General features: G+C 41.7%; 1 protein-coding gene across 5 annotated transcripts in view; it reads right to left on the bottom strand.

The window, feature by feature from the left end:
• The window catches only part of ZMIZ1 (zinc finger MIZ-type containing 1), a 466,669-nt gene that overhangs the window by 160,780 nt on the left and 286,258 nt on the right, over positions 1-19,631 (bottom strand). The window contains exon 5 of one of the 5 annotated variants that reach the window (XM_077453978.1): positions 8,101-8,160. The exons of the other annotated variants lie outside the window; for them this stretch is intronic. The gene's annotated coding sequence lies outside the window, so the exon portion shown is untranslated. The remainder of the gene's footprint in view (positions 1-8,100; positions 8,161-19,631) is intronic. 5 annotated transcript variants of the gene reach the window in all.

Raw genomic sequence — 19,631 nt, 5'->3', positions numbered from 1 at the left:
GGGGATCATGCTCTGTTTCAGTATGTCACAGTACAGGTTGGCATTCATGGTTCCCTCAATGAACTGTATCTCCCCAGTGCTGGCAACACTCATGCAGCCCCAGACCATGACGCTCCCACCACCATGCTTGACTGTAGGCAAGACAAACTTGTCTTTGTACTCCTCACCTGGTTGCCACCACACACACTTGACATCATCTGAACCAAATAAGTTTATCTTGGTCTCATCAGACCACAGGTCATGGTTCCAATAATCCATGTCCTTAGTCTGCTTATCTTCAGCAAACTGCAGGCTTTCTTGTGCATCATCTTTAGAAGAGGCTTCCCTCTGAGACAGCCATGCAGACAAATTTGATGCAGTGTGCGGTGTATGGTCTGAGCTCTGACAGGCTGACCCCCCACCCATTCAACCTCTGCAGCGATGCTGGCAGCACGCATACATCTATTTCCCAAAGACAACCGCTGTATATGACGTTGAGCATGTGCACTCAACTTCTTTGGTCGACCATGGCAAGGCCTGTTCCGAGCGAAACCTGTCCTGTTAAACTGCTGTATGGTTTTGGCCACCGTGCTGCAGCTCCATTCCAGGGTCTTGGCAAGCTTCTTATAGCCTAGGCCAGTCATGGCGAATGTTGGCACCCCAGATGTTTTGGAACTACATTTACCATGATGCTCAACAACACTGCAGAGTGCATGAGCATCATGGGAAATAGGCCATCTTCATGTAGAGCAAAAATTCTTTCTTTCAGCTCCTCAGAGTTCTTTGCCATGAAGCGCCATGTTGAACATCCAGTGACCAGTATGAGAGAGTAAGAGCGATAACACCAAATTGAATATACCTGATCCCTAACGAGTCACATGAAACCCGGGATGGAAAATGGCTAATTGGGCCCAATTTGGACATTTTCACTTAGGGGTGTACTCACTTTTGTTGCCAGCGGTTTAGACATTAATAGCTGTGAGTTATTTTGAGGGGACAGCAAATTTACACTGTTATACAAGCTGTACACTCACTACTTTACATTGTAGAAAGTGTCAATTCTTCAGTGTTGTCACATGAAAAGATATAATAAAATATTTACAAAAATGTGAAGGGTGTACTGACTTTTGTGAGACACTGTACATATCAAAAAAATTAAAAAATCTGAAAATGTAAATGCTCAAATAGGAGTGTCATGTATAAGATGCCAAAGGGTATAAACTGCAAGGATTTCTGAGGAAAGCACTACTGAGCTTTCCTTTAATTACTATTGGTTTACTTTCATGCCCTATTTTTTTTTTAACTATAAAAAGTATTCAATTTGAACGCTAAGCAAACATGAAAAAGATAAAAAGTGATACATGCTATTTTTACTCATAATAGCAAACTAATTGAAGCTTCAAACACACCCAGCTGACTCATTGTCTAGCATTTGTATCAGAAGTCTGGTTGGCGTCTATCTCCTGTACTAAACTTGGACTTTTGTAGGACAGTTGACACTCTTAAAATATGTGATTTTTATTCATTTGAATGTGCATGTTTGTGTAATAAATCTACTGCAGAAATGCACTAAAAACACATTACACTATGCCAGAATTCCATTGAATGCACTGCATCGATACTTTATACAAAAAAACTGAAACCAAAGAGCAAAAGTATACAGGGGTACTAGGAGCTCCTGTACATATGCCAGTAAAAAAACAGATAGAAAATGAGTACTGTGCCTTATTACATTGCCAGGAACCGTGCATATTTTAAAAAAGTTAAATGTTTATTGGTGAGCTGAAACATGCAAGACTGACTCTTCAGAGGACTGTGAGAAGTATAACAAGCTAATAAGCAAGCTTACAATACCACCATGTATTGTAGGTCCTGACACCAGTGCAGAAATGTTTTCAGAACACAATACATTCCAATAAAGGATTATTTAAAAAAATAAATAAATAAATCAAGTCTGAAGGGTTGCATGCTCATAACAAATCTTCAGGTTTTCATACTTATTATGGGTTTATGTGTAGAAGATATTTTAATGACCGTTTACACATTCAATGCCAAATGCGCTTTTTAACCACATGCTTTTTTTTATAGGAATATTCATTTAATAAATATGACAGTGGGCACTATATAGTTTCTTTATCTCTCCCTCCGAGTATATATTACTAAGAACAGTGGAAATAGCAGGGGCCTGTTGCTTAGGAAGAAATGAATTTATATGCACCTGGGGTGTGTAATTTCATACTGATTATGACCTTTTTTTTTTTATAAGGCGGAGGTCCATCTAAATAGGTGTGGGTAACAGCGGAGATCCCTTATGACCAAAATAAAAGCTAATATATGGATTTTAGTAAACCTTTATCTGCAATAAGAGGGAGATTTTTGTTCACAGTTTTACGACTATATGTTTATTGTGGTTTATTAAGAGCGCTGCACTATTATTGTTTTTGTTTCAGAATAGATACGTGACCTAACTAAGCTGTTCCGCTTATTGATTTTTTGATTGTGGTTTGTTTAGAGCAGGGTTTCCCACCTAGGGTTCCACAAGAGGACCCCAGGGGTTTTGCCATGATCTATCCGTCAGTCTCAGGCAACTGACAGGTAGATGGCATCCCCTCAGTCAACACATGCAGAGCTAAACAGGGAAGCGGCTGTGATAGTGCTAGCTGTGGCATGCTTGTAAGTATTATCATCACCTGGGATAGACAGGAGGGGCAGATGGGAAAGAGGGCTCTACGAATTAAAGCCGCTTCACTGCCATGCTCCGCATATGAAGGAAGCCAGCAATGTGCCCCCAAGTAATGTGCCCTGCTTCCCCCATGAAGTCTGCCCTCCCCTGAACCTCCATACACAGTTTATCTCAATTTGGACCCAGAAATGAGCATTTGCAAGCACAAGTTTCACATTAAATTGGTACGTTTTAATATTGATTCAATTATATAATGCCATTTCTAAAAGTAATTGTTGTTATATAAACCGCTCGCTGATCACATCATTGTTTCGTGAGCTGTAGACATGAACATCATTTTCCAGGTTTCTTAAAGTTTCTGCCACGGGTTCCTCCAAGGTAAAAAAGTTGAGAAACCCTAGTTCAGACATTTATGGGAGCAGCATGGGGACATATTTATATATCATTTTATATATATATATATATATATATATATATATTTTTTTTTTCTTTTTTTTTTTTTTTTTTTTTTATTATTCACATGCTAAAATATATCATTTTTATTTTTGGGTGTTTATCACTTTAAATATTAAATCAGAACGCACAAGCTAAAAAAATAAAAAATTCAACACCTTCCATGAATTCCAATCATTTGGTGAAGATCAATTTCACATTTGAACTTCATGCTCTATCAAGAAAGCAGATGCCCCAAAGTCATACCACGGGTCCCATATTATACCTTTTTATAAAATGATCCAAACAAGCAAGTATCTAGTCCAGCCTTGTGCCTTGAAATGTCACCTGACCCTGATGGATTCTCCATGTGAAAGAACCAAGCCCAACTTCCCTGTACACTCTCAGGATAGAATAAGATGAAATGTTCATCCCAAGATCAGTGATTTCTTGTCCCATAGGGGCATACAAAGGCATCATTCAATACCACCCTCAACAGTGTGATGAAGGCACTGAAATTATTCTGAACAAACATTTCCAATGCCACATAAACAATAGCATGTTCAGTTCAGCAATTGTGGAAACCGTAGCAAATAAGAATATCCATTAATACTAATGGATATTAAGTAAAACTAAATAAAAATTTTTAACGCACCTCTTTAATAGTTTACAAGTTTTTATGCCAACATAAAAAGTATATTGCGAGTGAGTAGCGGCTGGTACTCAAATTTTTTTTTGGGGGGGGGGGGCACAAACAATTTTTGAAAAAAAAAAATCATCAATTGCAGCCACGGTGCCCTCAAACGCTGCCACTGTGCCCATCATATGCCCCCACTTACCCTGTCTTGGTGGGGCAGCGGGTGATGGCGACGAGCGGGGTCCTTAGTGCGTCTCCTGCTGTCCTCTCCTCCCGATAGGCATCCAATAGCAGCGCCTGTCATTTCAGCCAATCAGGTGACCTGAGCACCTGATTTGCGGAGAGGCGGTTTAGTGTTAGAAAAGTGAATGAATATTCACTTTCCTAACACAGCCGAGTGACCCGCGAGTCTCCAGCATGGTGCTCGCAGGTCACCTTTTTTGACGCCTATTAGAGCCCATGGCTCGAATCAGGTGCTTCAAAAATAACCCCCTCCGCTGTAATTCAGGTGCCCCGCGCCCAAAAAGGGGCCAGACACCTGAATAGGGGTTGGCGACAGCAGCCATAAATAGATTCATGAATGAATGCATGAATCTATCTATTGGTGCTATAAGGGGTGGCAGGAGAGAGGGGGCGGCACCTGTAATGCACGGGCCGCCACTGTTGCTTGTCAAAATTAAACATCAGCTTCTACAATGTAGAGTGTACAAGATTCATGTGTAATTAGATAAATTAGCACCTGAACTTTTTTTTTTTTTTTTACCAAAATCAGGTGCCCCTGGGCCCAGAGGCAGGGGTAGTTCAGCACTCTCCTCTGAACATCTTTCCTGTGTGGAGCTCGAAGAACTATTTGGGGGGGGGGGGGGGGGGTTAGGAGGTAGTATTAGGTACTGGTGAGAAGGCAAAAGGTCAGAAGGTGCCCCCCATCCTCTGTCTTGACCACCCCTAATTCCTAGGACTCTGCTTAACTGTAGAAATAGTGTTACTTGAAATGAAGAATATGTTAAGAGGTAATAAATGGTTTTAACACTAGTAACTTTTCACACAAGACAGGACTGACAATCCCATCTCGGTGAACAAGACGCTCGTAGTAGAGTCACTAACATCTTTTAGCAAGTGTTATCACAGCAAGGTTAGAAAGGCAGCTTGCCTCTTCCTAGACACGTCAAGTCCAATCAGATTCTTAATTGCGTAGTTCTTGTCTAGGTCTTTAGACTGTGATAGATCATTCCCTCCAACAGCTTTATCAGGCTATTTATCATCTATTCTGATCGGAATCTCCGCAGCATGCAGCAGCAGAACGAGGCTTTCCACAGCCACCATAATGTTCTTGGATTTGAATTGCAAGATCGACTGATCACACTCTTTACATTACAGGCTGCGCTTTTTCGCCTCAATGCAGATAAACATTTATAGAAAAAAAACTCTGACCTGATGGAGAGCTAGCTAAATAATAGTGTGTTGGCAATGAATATGTGTACATCCTTTCAATGTGAAAGTATATGTGGCCCCAGGGCTGTTTCCGTCTCTCTGCCAATGCCCTCCACTACATAACGTTGAACAATGGAGAGTTCACAAGAGCACGGCTTTTTTTTTTCAAGTTCAGACCTGCTACAGACTCATGAACTAGTAAAGTTGTAAGGGAACCCAAAAACAAAACAGCCCCAACTACCAGGTTCGAAAATTTAACCCAATGGTCTAGATGCACTTAAATAGCATTGATTTGCATGCAATGTCCAGGCTAAACAATTACTTTGTATTCAATACATAGGGGGTTATTTGGGAAAGGCAAATCCACCTTGCATTGCAAGTGCACTTGGAAGTGCAGTCACTCTAAATCTAAGGCCGCGTACACATGGGCGGATTGTCTGCCCAACTAAGTTCGTCAGACAATCCGTCAGACAGTCCGTTCAACTTTTGAATGAACGGACTTGACCACACACAATGAACAGACAGTCCGCTGAAAGCTTGCGCGATGACGTATACAGCCCGTACGACGGGACTAGAAATACGACGTCCAATACACTGCAATGCAACCTTCGGCCGTGTAAATCCTTTCTGAGCATGCGCCATACTTAGTCCGTCCAACTTGCCTACACACGAGCGGACTGTCCGCTGAAACCAAGTTTGGACGGACAAAACCAAGTTTGGACGGACAAAATTACGGAAATTCCGAAAGACTTAGTCCGTCAGACTGTCCGCTGAAAAAGTCAGCTGAAGCCCACACACGAGCGGATTGTCCGCTGAAACACGGTTCAGCGGACTAAGTTGGGCAGACAATCCGCCCGTGTGTACGCGGCCTAAGGGGTAGATCTGAAATGAGGGGAAGCTCTGCTGATTTTATCATCCAATCATGTGCAAGCTAAAATGCTGTTTTTATATTTTCCTTGCATGTCCCCCCTTGGATCTACAGCGACTTTACTTCCAAGTGCACTTTCACGTGCACTTGCAGTGCAAAGTGGATTTTCCTTTAGTAAATAACCCCCATAGTATCATAGTAGGTAAGGTTGAATAAAGATAATAGTCCATCCAGTTCAACCTGTGTAGGTGCACAATGTGTCAGTATCTATACTTATATCCCATATCCCTGCTTAGAAGTACATCTAAGAGTCTCTTAAAAATATCCATACTCCCCGCAGCCACCACCAATTGTGGAAGAGTTCCATATCCGTATTGCCCTGACAGTGCAAACCCCCCTTCACAGTTACATAATTTTCATGTTTTTTTAATCATTTTTTTAATTTTTTAATTAATAAAAGTGTATTTTTTCCCTCAAAAAATTGCTTTTGAAAGACTGCTGCGCAAATACAGTGTGACATAAAATATTGCAACAACCACTACCATTTTATTCTTTAGGGTCTCTAACTTAAAAAAAAAACTATATAATATCTATATATACACATACATACATATATACACACACACACACACACACACACACACACACAGACATATATATATATATATATATATATACACACGCACGCACACGCGCACACACACACACACACATATATAAAAACTTTGGGGGTTCCAAGTAATTTTCTAGCAAAAAATACTGATTTTAACGTGTAAGCAGCAAGTGTCATCCCTTTGATCTAAAAGAACCAAATGATACAATGTTTCTTTTTATCTCAGCACTGAGCAATGTTGTGATAAGCTTTGCCAGCTGTTTTTTTTTTGTTTGTTTTTGACAGTTCTGAGCAGAGACTGCACTGCACGAATCGTGGAAATGCTGGATTAAGATTGTGAGGGGGGGTTGAATCAAGATCACAATTTTTTTACTTATTAATTGTGCTGCTCTAATTGAAAGTAAAAGAGAATGTTGTGTCTTCCCTAGAAAAGTAAGAGGGGAAATCTTCCAATGGGGACACTAGTTCTGGTTATCTGGGAGTCCCCAAGAGATTCCCTTAAATTGCAGGCATTACCTATGACTTACTGTTTGACTATTGGACAGGAAGTGAAGGTAAACCTACCCAATGGGACAAAGATGGCAAAAATAAACCTTAAAGGGGTTATAACCCTCCCTTAGGCTGGATTCACACCTATGCATTTTTAGTGCTTTTTGCATATTTGCACTACAGTCCATTTACCATGGTTTCCTATGGAACACCTTCTGTCGTGCAAATAATCAAAATGCAAAAAGCACTAAAAATGCATAGGTGTGAATCCAGCCTTCCTCTATCCAGAATGGGAAAAAAAAATGGTTTGCCTATAATTCTACTTTAACACACCTCAATGCATGAAAAATAGGATGTTGACCAATTTTCAAAATGTGGCACAATACAGTGCACAGAGCATTTGCATCTAGTCTTTGTGGTGTGCTACACAGCATATATGCGTGCTGAGGTGCAATTGATAATTAATGACATTGCACCACAACGCACATATACAATGACTTTCCATGAGTTGTGTACTGCACAGCGTGCTACGAATGAGTCCACGGGAAATAATGAACATATTAAAGCATTTCCTGAACAACTTCAGACTTACATTTTTTCAAAGTGAATCAATTCATTTTTACCAAAACATGAGCGGAGATATGAATTCAGGTATCTGGTGTTAGTCTGAGGATAATTTATTCCGGATTAATGAACATGTTTACTGGTATTACTCTAGTCTAGTCTCCACAACTGGTTTCCCAGCCACGTTATCCTCTCCACAGCTGAACTTGTCATCTTACAATATGGAGGTGCCATTTACTATGGCTGGATCATGATCATTCTACAGGTTTAGTTTACACAACGGAGGGAACCAAAACATTTCCTGAGCAGAAAAAGAGAAGGGGGGGGGGGCAAGATCCACTCCAACCATCTTTACAGCCTGCAGCAAACAGGAAACATGTTGTTTTTCATATTCACGTTCCTACCTTTAACCCTTTCCCAGCAGGCAGCCACGTGCATGTGCCATCCCATTCTTTTCATGCATGCTAAAGTAATTAGGAGCAAGGAAAGAGGAAGAAAGTGTGTGACTGATATTACAGCTCATAGACATCAGTGAATACAAGCAAACAGACTCATGTTGAGAAAAACCTATGTAGGCATATGCTATTTACTCAAAGACAGATGACTGTACACATTGGCGGTTCTTAAGCATTGTATACAAACTTCCCATAGACCAAAGCATTTGCGACAACCTCTCTATTAAATATCAAGATTTCAGCAAACCAGCAGTTTAAGCTTTTATACAGTTACCAGTGATTTGACGTGGAACTCCAGGACATGGTTAAATACACAGTTGAAATGCATACACAAGAGCCGTCTTATCGGTCAAATGGGTTGCTTTTATGTCCATCCAGTCTTGAGATTTAAATAGCCCTACCAAACATCTCTGCCAGGCCCGGTGACCTAACTTTTCTGATGCAAATTTGTTTATCTATAGCCAAAACCTTTTTTTATTTTATTTTTTTCTGCTAGCTGTCTTTTCCTTGTTTCAGATTTTCCCTCGCTTCCTGTCTGTTAAAACGTTGTCCCCAGAGTAGGAAGTGAGGCAAATCTCACTAATGGAGCTCCAAACAGCAGTAAAACCTAACAGGTGTTCTAAAGCTAGCCATAACCTTTTTAAACCTCGTTCACATGGGCATACTTAAAGTAGAACTATATGCAAAACTTTTTTTTTTGCATTTTTGGATAGAGAAAGAAGGTCATAACTCCTATTTGTGTTTTAGTTTGTCATCTGTGTCCCATAGGGTAGATTTCCCTTCACTTCCTGTCCTACTGCCAAACAGGAAGTGAGAGGAAATCCCTGCAAATTAAGGAATTCCCTTGGGGCTCCAGAACTAGTGCCCCTGTAACGACATATTCGGTGACCCATCGCAGACTGCTACGGAAGTGACGTTCCGTTGCCGCCATCTTGTTACACCCCACATTCGTCCACAGTAAAGATACACTTAGCCCTTTTACACACGGTCGGAGAATCTGTCGGAATGAGTCTTATCGGACCGTGTCGTCAGATAATCCGACTGTGTGTGGTATGCATCGGACTGATTCCATCCGAATCTCCGTCCGACCCAATTTTCCAACATGTTGGAAATATTTCCCGACCAACTGGGCCAGACGGACCTAATCCGATCATGTGTAGAGCATTTTGATCGGACCAAGTGCCATGCATGCTCAGATCAAATTCCTACATCAAAGCTATTGGCTACTAGCCTGAATGTAGTCCCATCGTAACGAAATTAAGTCATCACGTTCTGAAAGATCGGATTTTTCGCCAACTTGGCCCGACCGTGTGTATGCAACAGTTTCGAACACAATCCGTCGGACTAAATCCGACGGATTTGGTTGGCAAAATCTCCAACCGTGTGTACGTGGGCTAAGAAGGGGGAAAGTGGACATGTTGTTACACCCACCGGAGTTTTGCATTTTACACGTATTTATAACAGTAAAGTCAGTTTATATGATCAAATACTGGATTTACAACTCCGTCTGACTACTTAGATCTTGAATTTTAAAAGCAGCAGCAACCCTGCTCATTTCATAGGTTTGCTAATCTGACAGAAGTTTGTTGCTTTTAAAGTTCAACATCTAATAGTCAGACGGAGTTCTAAGTCCTGCATTTCAATATAGAAACTCGCTTTACTGTTATAAATATGTGTAAAATGCAAAACTCCGGTGGGTGCAACAACACGTCCGCTTTTCCCCTTCTTAGTGTATCCTTACTGTGGACGAGTGTGGGGTGTAGCAAGATGGCGGCTACAGAACATCACTTCCGTAGCAAACTGCGATGGGTCGCCAAATATATCGTTACACCCCATTTGGGATTTTCCTTTACTTTTACTTTCAACGATGAAGGTAAACAGTACAAAATAGTGAGAGTGAATCACCCCAATGGGGGCAGCGGTAGCAATAAAAACCAAGCAGGTGTTCTAATCCCTCTCCAATCCATCCAAAACTTAAAAAAAAAATAATAATTGCTTTTAGTTATACTTTAAGTTTATACAGTGAGGGCTGTATATCCCCGGGGTTTATAATCTGGGACCTGCATTCAAAATCGTTGTCATATTCGGAGCAGCGGGATTGTCTGTGTAGCCACTGTGTCCCAATTGACATGAATGGGACTGCCTGCACACAGATACACGGAACACCTGTACATCCCGTGTGGGCAAACACAGCCCTCACACAGGTGTATGCCCATTAGAATGAGGCTTTAAATTCCTCTTTCACACTAAACAGTATGGACTGAGAAATCTCCACCGTCAGCTATTGTATCCAGACAGCCAAGATACTCCGTGACTGTTTGGCCAAGAATTTTCCACCTACAGTGCATCCAGAAAGTATTCACAACACTTCACTTTTTCCACTTTTTGTTATGTTATGTTATGTTATGTTACAGCCTTATTCTCAAAATTCTACAAACAATACCCCATAACGACAACGTGAATGAAGTTTGTTTGAAATCTTTGCAAATTTATTAAAAATAAAAAACAAAAATAAAAATGTATTAAAAATATATTATTAAAATGTTATTAAGCAACATAGCTACGCCAACTCGCTATCCCCAGCCTATGAATGGATGGCGTAGGAGAAGCAGCAGACTTATGAGGTAATCTCTCTGATATCTCCTCATCTCAGTGTGTTCTTTGCCAGTACATATTAATAAAGGGCGTACTGATGGACCGCATCTCTCGCAGTCTGAATTTTACTATACAGGAGATTATAAGAAGTCATTTATACTAGAGCATTTAAAGATTTGTTTTACGTAAACATTTAGCTTCATTCATTGAGGTCTTCTTAATATCTACCCGGGCTTCAGCTTTAAACAGAGGCTTAGTGCCGGTTCACAAGGGTGGCTTCAAAGTCATGTGACTCTGAAGTTGCCCTGTACAACGCGACTTCAGCACAGTTTGCAAAATGACTTCTGTATAGAAGTCAATGGAAGCCGCTACAAAGTCACCCCAAAGTCACCCCAAAGTAGTACAGGAACCTTTTCCTGAGTCGCTCTTATTAGAACAGTTCCATTGCAATGCAGGGAGCGCGACTTGTCAGGCACCTAAGTCACCTGACAGGTGGCTCCTGTTTGAACCGCCACTTAGGGTACAGGCTCTGCTATGCAAATCATTATGAACTGGAGAACTAAAGCAAGGACATGATTACGGATTAGAACATGACTACTGGATATACAAAGCCATCTCTTAGAGACTTTATGCTATCGGTGGAGAGCATGAATGCAAACCGTGACTTCAAGAAGGCTACAGGAGAATCTCAAAGATGCAACAAACTATGAAAATGGTGAACAGAAGTATTTTATTTTAGAAAATGACAACGTAGTTTATGTAGCACAGCTTCTTAGTAAGGCAAGGTCATTACCCCTGCTAGTTTTTTTTTGCCATTTGTGTCCCATTGGGGAGATCACCCTTACCTTCCCGTCCCATAGCCAAAACAGGAAGCAAGAGGAAATCCCTGCAAATTAAGGGAATCCCTTGGGGGGCCCCCAGGTTACCAGAACTAGTGTTCCCAATAGAAGATTTTCCCTCGATTACATTTCTGGGGACAACCCAAAATTTGTGATTTTCTTTTTACTTTCAATGATAATGGTAAACAGAACAAACATAGGGTGAATCTCCCAAACCCAGCAGGTGTTATAATCCATCGATATGTCCAAAACTGAAAAAAAAAGTTTTGCCTTTAGTTGTACTTTAGAGTTGCCCTTACAAAAGGCACACAAGACCACTCGGCAAACTAGTTCCCCAGGTGCAGAAGGTCCTTATAACTTCTTCTGCCATCCAAAGTGGTGTAAAAGTCTGGCTGATGTGCATTTCTGTATCTTCTATACCCAGGCAGATATCGGTCAAACTCTATAACTGAAGACAGTCCAAAAAAATCATCGATTCTTGGCATATTTGGTTTAAAACTGCCAAGACTTGCCCGTAATTAGTAAAAAGCAAAAGCGAGCCAGCACCTGAAGACCCCAAGTTATATTTAAGTAGACTGTATTTTCTCTCATTTAAAGAACAAGTGAAAATAACAGCTTTCAAAATAAATGAAAGCATTACAGAATTTGTAAAAGAAATATGAATTACAGTAATATAATGTTTTCCTACAGATAGAGAATGCAGTTATTCTCAGTCGTCACTTGTTCCTCTGTATAGCACATATCATCGTCTCTTGAGCTTCACTTCATTCCAGAGGGAAGCCAGCACGCAGGAGAACCACATTAATCTCGCCATCAACTCCAGCAGCACAACTTGGAATGGGCTTGTTAGCTGATGAGCTTTTTAAGCTGCTGTGGGCCTATGTAACTAGACACCTCGAAAGATGTTACTGCGAATGCCTTTGTTCCGACTTCCAACTAACACAAGAGTTTTCTCATTGTAGTTCCTCAAAGTATCCGTCTGCCACAGCTCTCTGCGCTCACCTCTATTCAAGTACAAAGAATGGCCAGTTCTTGCACTCCAGCACAATCAGGATGAGTGCACACACAAGTACTGCAACACATTAGACAGTTTCAGCCTATCTATGCCATTCAGACAAGCAATGCATCAGTACCTTCATATTTTTTTTTTCTTCCTAATGGAAATTCTCTACTAGATTTTTAAAGCCACAAAGGATTTTTTAGTTCGTCTTTAAATCGGATATTACTAACTGCATTTAACTACCCTTTGTGTATCCACCAAGCTTACAGTTGCCTTGTTTAGTTGCGTTCTGCCATGTGACAATCTCAAATTTATTTGTACCTACACACTGTAAGGTAAGTGCTCCCAATCAAATCACCTCTTCCAGTTATTGGGAGTACTAAAATATGATCAATACTCTGCTCTACTCCCCTCTCTGTTGGCATACACCTTGTTTTCGAAGCTGAGCCAAGGATTTTGTTCTGCAGGCATTTTATAGAGAAGGTGATGCACTGTATCAGCATCCCTGACCTCCCTAAAGAATATGGCTTTCATTGAGAGGAATAACCTCAAATACTCAGACCAACCTTTACAAAGCCAGTATAGGACGCTAGCTGAATCTCAAAGAATTGGGTTTCTGTTCACCTGACACACACAGCGGCTTTTCACCGGATTTCCTTGTGTGGGCAGCACCATGCCGGAGTGGTTTTCAATCCTGCACTGCATGGAATTTGTATATCATCCCAATGTTTTTCTGTGTTTCCTATAGGTGTTCAATTTCCTCAGACAACCAAAAACTTACTGGAAGATTCATTTTTGTCAGGCTAAATTGACACTAGATAGAGGCCACTGCTAATCTCAAGCCAGCCACAGGTGTTGGATGTCAAGCTTGAAACTTATAGAAGCAAAGAAGATAGCAATGGCCATAATTCATCAAGTCAATAGTATTATGTCCCCCTTTATGGGAAATACATCGTTATACAGTGCATCCGGAAAGTATTCAAAGCGCTTCACTTTTCCAAATTTTGTTACAGCCTTATTCCAAAATGGATTAAATTCATTAATTTACCTCAAAATTCTACAAACAATACCCAATAATGACAACGTGAAAGAAGTTTGTTTAAAACCTTTGCAAATTTAGAAAAAAAAAAAAATGGGAAAAACTCAAATAGAATCATATGTACATAAGTATTCATAGCCTTTGCCATGATCCCGAAAATTAAGCTCAAGTGCATCCTGTTTCCACTGATCATCCTTGAGATGTTTCTACAACTTGATTGGAGTCCACCTGTGGTAAATCCAGTTGATTGGACATGATTTGGAAAGGCACACACACCTGTCTACATAAGGTCCCACAGTTAACAGTACATGTCAGAGCACAAACCAAGCCATGAAGTCCAAGGAATTGTCTGTAGACTGCCGAAACAGGATTGTATCACTGCAGCATTGAAGGTCCCAATGAGCACAGTGGCCATCAATCATAAATGGAAGAAGTTTGGAACCACCAGAACTCTTCCTAGAGTGGGCCGCCCGGCCAAGCTGAGCGATTCGGGAGAAAGGCCTTAGTCAGGGAAGTGACCAAGAACCCGATGGCACATGACAGCCCACCTAGAGTTTGCCAAAAGGTGCCAGAAGGACTCTCAGACCATGAGAAACAAAATTCTCTGGTCTGATGAAACAAAGATTGAACCTTTTGGCCTGAAAGGCAAGTGTCATGTCTGGAGGAAACCAGGCACCGCTCATCACCTGGCCAATACCTATGCACGTAACAGCTTGTAAACGTGGTAACTCAAGTTTAACCACATTTTGTTTACAGGTGTTTTTAAGAGAGATACATAGATGTTCTCACAATGAAACATGGAACACCAAGGTGTGAGCCTTTATTACTTTCCTCCATTCCTGTAGTGGAGAAAAAGTGTAACAATGGCTGCCATCAAAAACCCTTTGCTGAAATCACTTACTAGAGTTGTGTACATGCAGGGCAGGATACACAAAGAGATCAAGAGCTACACTTCAAATTCATAACACATGTTCCATCCATGAAACATGACTCAACTAATAGAGGCATAACAGTAGTTTAAGGCTAAATACAACTTGACAATGATGGTAGTGGTGGAGAATCAGGGTCACAACACTTGAAAACAGAGATCAGGTCCATGTCCCCAGAACCCTCGGACATTTATGTGGTATAAGGCCTCATGCACACTGGACGTTTTTACAGATGCTGTTTTTGGCTTTTGGTGTTTTCTTTCTGCAGCCAATAAAAAGGGGGGCACAATTAGGGGCCCATCGGCTTGAGGCTATGGCCACCCCACCTCATGTTTGGCTAGGAAACGTTGTTATATGTATAATATGCAGGTTAGTTATTTAGGGTTACTGTCACTTCAAGAATGGGGAATGAAGATTCCAGGATCCAGTGGGAATCATTGGAATTCTCTGGAAACCGGGATAGGCTATTTAAGGGCTGCTGCTGTGGGGTTTATTCCTTTTCCCCCAGGACCAGAACAGCAGCACAAGAACGAACTCCCTCCCCAGTCGCAGGCACTATTTATATGGTCGGGTCACCCTGGATATCTAGGGGGGACGTTTTTGTATATGGTACAATGCTGATGCCTTGCTGCTTGGGTTCTGATAACTGGGCAGTCCCATAATATTTGTTTTCATTAAAGTTATGCTAAAAGTTATTTACAATGAAATTGTCATGTTTTGAACAGGGGCGGACTGACAACTCGTGGGGCCCCTGGGCAATAGGAGATTATGGGGCCCCCAGGCAATAGGAGAAGATTATGGGGCCCCTAGGCAATAGGAGATTATGGGGCCATACAGTATACAAACACACATACAGTATACACACACAGAACACTGAAAAGGGACTGGATTGGCAGGGCAGCTATAATCATGGGATTTTTACATACCGTCCCTGCAAACTGTGAACTCGCACAGGAATCAGATCGCATAGGTGAGACCACCTATGTGATCCCATTGTAATGCGGAGAAAAACAAGTCCCTGCACTATTTTCTGTGTGAATCCAGCCATATAACTGTACGGCTGAACTCACATTGAGATTGCATGCGCAGTGCGGGTGCGAATTGCATGCGATCTCTGAGATCGCGCTAGCGTGAACCCGGGCTTATGAGTTTATTTATATGTTGCTATGGCTTCAGAAATGAGTACTGAGTAGCGTTAATAAAGCCATAGCAATGTATAAAGTCTAACCTTTGCAAATATGATACAGCTCAAGCGCTGACATCAGTTGGCTGGCATAGAAAAACGCAGTTTAAGAAGTTGGTCACTAATGCCATCAACTTTTGAAATGGCGACATGGGTTTTCATGAGTGGGGAAGATTGGAGGAATTAGCATATAGGAAGACAGAAAGAAATGAGGCAAGCAATATTTTATGTATGTATTTTACACACTAATTCAATAATGGTTTCATATAAGGAGTGGGGGGGTGAGCGGTTTAATGCCTCAGTGCTGAGTCTGTCGGGTGTGTGCCCATTACAAGCTGAATGATAATGGGTCATGTTTTGATTATTAATCTTATATCACATAATGCAATCCAATATAGTTTAATGCACTATAAATGAAAAGGTGTTTACATAGCGCGATCACTGCGTTCTCAAAGCTTTCTGTGCACAGCTCGTCAATCAGGGCAGTAGAAGAGTATAGCATCTGGTAGGCATATGCAATGGCATCATGTACAGTAGAAAGAGGAAGCGTTTCAGCTAACAGGAGACACATTACATAACGCAGCACAGAGACCCTAAAAGAGAAGAGAAGAGAAGAGAAGAGAGATTTTTTTTTTTAGAGGGGATGTGGGGGAACGCAGTTCTGGCACCTCCAGCACTGAATGCATCTAATGGCAGGGAGATCTATTGTTGCTGGAGGGCATCTGTTTTTGTGTGGTGGCCTATTGTTGCTGGTAGGGAAGCTATTATTGCTGGGGGAGGTTATGTTGCTGGGGGGCCCAAATGCTGCTGGAAGAGATCTACTGTTTCTGACTGCTGGAGTGCCTATTGATGCTGGCCGCTGTGAGATCTGGTCTTGCTGCCAGGGGCCTATTGTTTCTGGGATGTTATTTTGATGCAGGGGTCCTATGTTGCTGGGGGGTCTATTTTTGCTGCTGCTGCCTGCAGGGGATCTACTGTACTGCTTTTCTTGTTATTACCAATTTCCATACAAAATACTTTAGCATAGCATGACATAATCATACTTGGCTTTGTATTCTCTGTAGGAGACGGTGCTGGGAGGTGGGTAGGGGGTGTAACCTAGAGATGCTGCTCAGAGGTGGGTAGGGGGTGGAACCTAGAGATGTTGCTTGGAGGTGGAACCTAGAGATGTTGCTCGGAGGTGGAACCTAGAGGATGTTGCTCAGAGGTGGGTAGGGGGTGGAACCTAGAGATGTTGCTCAGAGGTGGGTAGGGGGTGGAAACTAGAGATGTTGCTCGGAGGTGGGTAGAGGGTGGAACCCAGCACCTATTCTCTGAGAAGAAGACTGTATAGGACAAGTAGACTCAATGTTAGGTTTATTTATTTATATTTAGTGTGTGAATGCTTATAATGTCTGAGTATAACAATTAGGAGTATTTTTCTACCTCTCACTGTGATTAAAATACTTTCCCAGACAATACCCTCATCTGCTTTTCTTTTCATTAAGACGGCAGCATCCTTGTTTATGCATCATCCAGGGTCAGTATCTACTTTGTGGACTGAGATGTTTGTTAAGTTGTTAAGCCATAATCCTGGGTCAACATCTATATCCTGGACTAAGATGGCAGCTCAGAGATGACACACTCAGGAGTTGAACAAATACAAGTATTTGCATTACTGTGCTCCCAAATGTCAGACACAAATCAGCCTCTGCTGCCGCCTACAAAGCGCAAATGTTACAGACTGATCAATGAAGAGACTGGAGGAAATGTGTCCTTCTGTCTGTATCAGATCACATCATCTCAGCTTAGGTAAAAGTCACCTGACTGGAGCTCAAGGACTGCTTTTACATGACAAAAGGTTGTTTTTTTTATTTTTTTTTGTTTTTTTATTTATCATTTTGGAAATAAACAAAAAAATGGCATAGGAATCGCCCACACAGGGGCTAAATTATGGTTATTTACAAAGAACGATAAAGAATATATAGTCATGGCAATTGGGATAAAGAGATTCTGGAAAAAAGTGGGAGTTTAGTTATAATTTATATTTACAATGTGACATTTAAGGATTTTTTTTAATGCAAACTTGCAAATGCATTAACTTCAAATTTACTTAAAGGTTCACTTTAAGCACTTTAAACGAGCAGTAATAATCACTTGGTTGCCGAGGCCCACACCTACACACTCAAAAAGTTAGTGGTGTTTAATGTTACCTTTCCAATACCGTCTCCAAATTTATTTTATACGGCATTCACATATCACCGGCATTTAACGTTGTTCTCCAGGTAGAGCACCCACTCCCACACAGTAAGAGGGCCCCTTTTCAGGTCTCCATGGCCTGGGTGACATGACCACTCCCTATGTCTTCTCAGGCTCCAGAAGATTGCACGGTCAGTACAAGCTTACATATCAAAGAGACCAACTTTGATGTAAGCAGCTGTACCCCAACCAGGGGCGGACTGACAACTCATGGGGCCCACCGGGCAATAGGAGATTATGGGACCCCCAGCCAATCAGATTATGGGGGCCACACAGTATACATACACACATTATACAATCAAACAGTATACACATACATGTACACACAGTATACACATACATGTTTCTATTGGCTGAGAAGGTACTAGAGAGGTGGGGCAGCTATAATCTCTGGATTTTTAGACCAAAAGTATATATCGGTAAGGGACATTTCAGAGACAGATGTTAAAAAAAAAAAAAAAAACATTTTTTTTACATACTGCCCCTGGTTTTACTGAGGCTGGCAACCCTGATGGGGCCCCCTAGTGGCATGGAGCCCTCGGGCAGTGCCCGAGTGGCCGAATGGTCAGTCTGCCCCTGACCCCAACTCATGTGCCTTTAAGCAGGCGGCACACAATGAGCAACTGTATCAAGATGATTTCCATTAGTACAGCGTGCACCAAAAACTCACGTCTTCTCTTCGAATTGGGAAGCGTTCCAAAGACAGAGCAGAGGGCGAGCTTTCCTTCTTTAATTCCAATATATCTTGCTTAGGAGCTTTGCTGCGTTAATAGAGAAATCTGAACGCTCGCAAACACGCAGGACTAAACCTAAATCCTAATGTAAACCCAAGGATGAAGGTTGTTACATTGTTTTCATTAGCTGGCCGTGCGGAGCTGATGGTCTCAGCACAATCATAGCATCTCATAGCAGCTGACAGTTTCATTTCACATTGAAACGTTCCAATGACTTTATAGCTCTGCTCTTCAGACAGACACTCTTTCAGTCATTAATACACCTGTGCTATATATCTGTCTCAGGCAAGCCATATACATATAGAAAAATATACACACACAGTGTATATATACTAATACATACACACACTACATATAGAAAAGCCAACAAACCCCAGAAAATTATATACAGTATTATGTATGGAAATGACCGTTTACAGCTCCCCTCTTTCAGCATTTAAGTGGAGCCCCCGCTTCTCCAAGGGTAACCCCCTTGGAGAAGCGCTTCCCCCCTAGGGCCGTAATGGCAAACCTTGGCACCCCAGATGTTTTGGAACTATATTTCCCATGATGCTCAACTAAACTGCAGAGTGCATGAGCATCATAGGAAATGTAGTTCCAAAACATCTGGGGTGCCAAGGTTCGCCATTACGGCCCTAGGGGAAGCGCTTCTCCAACGGGGTTACCTTAGGGCAGTGATGGTGAACCTTGGCACCCCAGATGTTTTGGAACTACATTTTCCATGATGCTCATGCACTCTGCAGTTTAGTTGAGCATCATGGGAAATATAGTTCCAAAACATCTGGGGTGCCAAGGTTTACCATTACGGCCCTAGGGGGAAGCGCTTCTCCAAGGGGGTTACCTTAGGGGAACACTCCTGAGTCCAGCATTCGGTGTCCATAGCCGCCAAATGTATGACTCTGCCTGCCCCAGTGTCATTGGAT

Source organism: Lithobates pipiens, unplaced genomic scaffold, assembly GCF_037356315.1.
Source record: "Lithobates pipiens isolate NorthernLeopardFrog02 unplaced genomic scaffold, aLitPip1_a1.2 Scaffold_25, whole genome shotgun sequence".
Classification (NCBI taxonomy): domain Eukaryota; kingdom Metazoa; phylum Chordata; class Amphibia; order Anura; family Ranidae; genus Lithobates; species Lithobates pipiens.
The sequence above is the reverse complement of the archived record's forward strand: the minus strand, read 5'-3'. Positions and strand labels throughout refer to the sequence as shown.